This window comes from Sinocyclocheilus grahami, unplaced genomic scaffold (assembly GCF_001515645.1).
Source record: "Sinocyclocheilus grahami isolate Dianchi unplaced genomic scaffold, SAMN03320097.WGS_v1.1 scaffold2074.1, whole genome shotgun sequence".
Taxonomy (NCBI): Eukaryota; Metazoa; Chordata; class Actinopteri; order Cypriniformes; family Cyprinidae; genus Sinocyclocheilus; species Sinocyclocheilus grahami.
In genome coordinates this window covers 16,092-20,765 of record NW_015507253.1, presented here as the reverse complement: position 1 = coordinate 20,765, position 4,674 = coordinate 16,092, and the positions used below count along the sequence as shown (strand labels likewise).

The 4,674-nt window shown below is 34.5% G+C and overlaps 1 pseudogene; it reads left to right on the top strand.

Moving 5' to 3' along the window:
• The window catches only part of LOC107573945 (uncharacterized), a 65,704-nt pseudogene extending 63,504 nt beyond the window's left edge, over nt 1-2,200 (top strand).
• Nucleotides 2,201-4,674: the final 2,474 nt, after the last annotated feature.

The window sequence follows — 4,674 nt, the reverse complement described above, 5'->3', positions numbered from 1 at the left end:
AAAAAATAACGACAGGCCTTCGAATTAAATAAATTGCTTTTTAGTTTTTCAGGTAGGACTAACAGTAGGGTTAAGATATTTAACCTTTTTTTTTTAGTTTTTTTTTTTACCAATTATCCAAATAATGTTTAGTCCTAGAAAGCTATTATTATCAGAACACGTGAGCATAACATAACGATGGTGTGGTATATGAGTTGCCCATATACCACACCATGTTACAACACAGTAGGGCTATTGCAGACAGAAACAATACTGTACTACATCGATGTTTCCTGTCGGCTCAATTTTTGAGTGAACTTTGCTGTTCCGATGAGCATGAACGGTATACGAGTGGAGCGACTGAGTTTTTCGGCAGCCGAAATTTCGGTGCATCTCTAATTATTGGCGCCATCAGAAATGGATATTATATAATAGATGCTTTTTTGAACATTTTAGCAATTTAAAAATATTAAAAAAGGATTTTTTACACGGCACCCCTGCTCTGGACAGACGGGAAACACTGTGCTAGACAGTTCGCATCAGCTAACAATATTTACTTATTTTCAGTACGGTTATGAATAAACATTCATATCTGTCTACTCCGCTAGTTAATCCAAACAATATAAAAATGTATACTGTTGATAAACAATATAAAAACAGACATCACACAGGGCTAAATGCGTAGCATTTTAATAAAACTGTTAACGTTAGGGCAGCGGGGAATATGAACGCGCATGAATTATTTTTTTAGTCTGTGTTATTTTAATGTTTCGTTTTTTTTTAACTAAAATAGAGACACTGATGTTGATGTGTCTGCATTCAATCATTTCAGTGGGCTTCACGCGCAAGGTTCTTACTTGTGAATTTATTTCACTGGAGACTCGCACTAAACGGTTCATTTGAATCAGTGAGTTGTCGACTCGAGAACAGCTGCAATCGGTTCATTCTAATTCGTCAATGAATCGTTTGGTGCAATTTGCGAACGGATTTAAAAGGTTCGTTGAAAGAATCAGTTCGTTCATGAATCAGACACCGCTTCTGCGTGTCAGAGCACGTAATATATTACAAGGAGTAAGGATATGTTTTATGAAATGTAATGAAGTAAAAAGTACTATCTTATGCTTACGAATGTAGTGAAGTAAAAGTTACTCAAAATAAAACGACTCCAGTAAAATACAGATACTTGAAAAATGTACTTAAGTACAGTAACGAAGTAAAGCTACTCTGTTACTGTCCACCACTGGCTCTGAGACACATTCTGATCGCACATACAAGACATTTTGCACATTGGGACGCAGGGCTCCTCTCACTCACTCACAAGCGTCTTCTCTTTCTCTTCACGTTTCTATCATCCTCAGCTGGTTCTCTCTACAGACCCCTAGTGGTGCATTTCCACATCGCATATAAAATTAGCAACATTCTCAACACAACACTCACACGTTTTATTGACAGCTTTAATTTAAAATAAGGATTAGGACAGTTTGTATCAGCACAATAACATTACAGTAACATCTGTCATTATCAGCCACTCCACAAAGCTCCTCATCACCAGAAAACTGTGTGTCGTCCAGCTGTGCCGTGAACAATTCAACCATAAAACACACTGAGGATCTCAGTACAGATCCAGCTACAGGTACGTCAGCTGTGATGCTTCAGACTCTTTGAATTTTTGTTAGTGTGTATTTACCAGACTGATCTCTCATATCAACGGTGATATTGAATATTTCCTTTTTAAAAATCATGTCATGTCTAAATCAGGTAATGCAAGGTTATAAAAAGTTGATTAAAGTCTAAAAATCACACTGATTATTTTGTCCAAACACAGCCTAATATTACATATTAGTACATATTCATGGATGCTTGAGGTTTGAAAGAGACCCTAAATGCACAATTCAGATTCAGTGCTCTTTTTCTTTTTTTCAGACTGTATCTGCTGTTGTGATACTTTTGAAGCTGTGATCCGATTGGTCGTTGCTGCAGTGGTGGGCGTGGCTGCTGTTGCTGTGCTTGGTTTATGACATCAGATCAACATGGAAACAACATGGAAGAGACTAGACCTTCATCAGACCCATGGAGGTCTCAGACCCAGGGTCTGCTGGAGCTAATAGCTGGGGTGATCGCTTTGTTGTCTTGGTTAAATGGTCACTTCTGAGAATGTGTGTAAAGTCAACACCTTTAAGGACTGGCCACTGATAACTGTAAAATACAATGTATGCCTGACAGCACCACACAACACTCAGTAAAGAGTCCTGCTGAAGATACTCAAGAGTCTCCTGGTCTTTGCTTCTGTTTCCAGCAGTTGTAATGTGCTTCTGCTAAAATACATGCTGATAAATAGTTTCATAGGAATCTTAAGCATGCAGATATTTCTGTTTCTCTCTGCATACATTTGGGTGAATGCTAAAAGTAAACTTATCAAACATATAATTCTATAAATATTTCAAAATTAATTTTAGCCATTTACTATTTTGAAATATATAAAAAAAATACACCTGATTTTTTTCATTTTTTTAGATAAATTAATTCTGATCAATAAAAATGACTTTATGCAGTATTACTGTTCTGAACATGATTTTATGTGCATTTTGTATCATTCATAATTCCTCTAAGTGATTTTTGATGCATTTATAGTGATCCTGAATATCCCTTGGTGAATGACTTAGACTAAAGGTCAAACATCACTCACACACAAATCATCATAGGATGTTAAATTAATTCCTATTATGTTTTATGAGTGATAGACATGTGATAATCTTTTTAAAAACTTCAGATTCAGGCATTTCAACTCAGTTGGATTGCCAACAACTGAACAAACATGGAAAAACAAGGCCTTAAAAATGTAGTTTTTTTAAACACTGTATAATATTTAAATATTTCCATTATCTCCTAAAAATCTATAATTTCCCAAATGAGTTATGTTTAATATTAATGGAACAAAACATATAAATTGCAAATATGATATTACATTTTACCAGTGATTTTTTTTATGCTTTCAGTTATACAGCAACATGTCTCTCCTAATGCAGATGATATTGCTTTAGCTCCCCCTTCTGACTGAATATGGAACACATTCTGTTTTAAATGGCCTTTAAGAGCTGATGTGGCAATTTCAACAATAACCAATTGCATATTCATTAACAAACATCTTGATGTGGATCACTTGTTTTAATTTTTTTTACAATATTATACCATTATACCAATATTATCCATTCGTTACTGCTGATCTTCTTCATGAATGTATTGAAGCAATTACAAACCCGATTCCAAAAAAGTTGGGACACTGTACAGATTGTGAATAAAAACAGAATGCAATGATGTGGAGGTTTCAAATTTCAATATTTTATTCAGAATACAACATAGATGACATATCAAATGTTTAAACTGAGAAAATGTATAATTTTACGGGAAAAATAAGTTGATTTTAAATTTCATGGCACAGACGCACTCTGAGAGGCTCTTTTTATACCCAATCATGTTGCCAATTGACCTAATAAGTTGCAAATTGGTCCTCCAGCTGTTCCTTATATGTACATTTAACTTTTCCGGCCTCTTATTGCTACCTGTCCCAACTTTTTTGGAATGTGTAGCTCTCATGAAATCCAAAATGAGCCAATATTTGGCATGACATTTCAAAATGTCTCACTTTCAACATTTGATATGTTATCTATATTCTATTGTGAATAAAATATAAGTTTATGAGATTTGTAAATTATTCCATTCCTTTTTTACTCACAATTTGTACAGTGTCCCAACTTTTTTGGAATTGGGTTTGTATTTATGTAAAACATTCTCTGTTTCTCTACAGGTTCCCCCTGTTTAATGCAGTTTATCAGATCTGTTTCCAGGGTCACCCAGTCAAAGAGTTCATCACCTGCCTACAGAACCATCCAGAACACATGTAAACATCATTATGGACATTACGACTGTTTAGTTGTTTTTTCATTAAAACAGTATGAAAGATTTGTCTAAATGTTGTAAATTAACAGTAAGATTTTATTTTGGATAAAATGCAATGTAAAGGAAGTTTGTTCTGTATTAAAGTCTTGCACTCTCATAAAGTATTTTTAACATTTCCTATTCTACAATTTTCAGCCAATGACGAAGTGCCTTAAAGTTGAGCCCTCAAAAGCATTTATTTTCTGGAAGACAAAGTTTCTTTGTTCATGTGCCATAAAAACAGATTTAGTTCACTCTTGGGTCAGTAGGTTTGTTTGTGAAATCATTAGTGACTTAATTAGTGACTCATTAATGACTTAAGACAAAGTTAACATCTGAGTCCAGTGTGTCTCTGTACATTGATATTTCTCTCTAACACACAGATGGAATGTGACCTTTACTTTCCAAAACTCTCTGACGCATGTTCACCTTTAACATTTTAGGGGTTCAACCTTTGACCTTTTCTTGAGAGCAAGCAACTCCTTATGTAAAACAAAATGGAGCATTTAAATAGCTAATGTTTGCAAACTGGACTTATCCTGCACTGCAGAACAGATCTTATATTTAAGCCAGATATTAAAGGAAATTGTCCACTGCATGATTGTATTGTTTTGATTTAATGTTAGAATCATGTCAGGTCCATTCATAATTTTCACTTCCAAGTGAAAATTTCACATTTCACATAATTCAAGTGCGAAAGGTCAGTTGTGCGTTTTAATTTTAGCCCTGTGCACCTTATTTATAATTATTGGTTCCTTC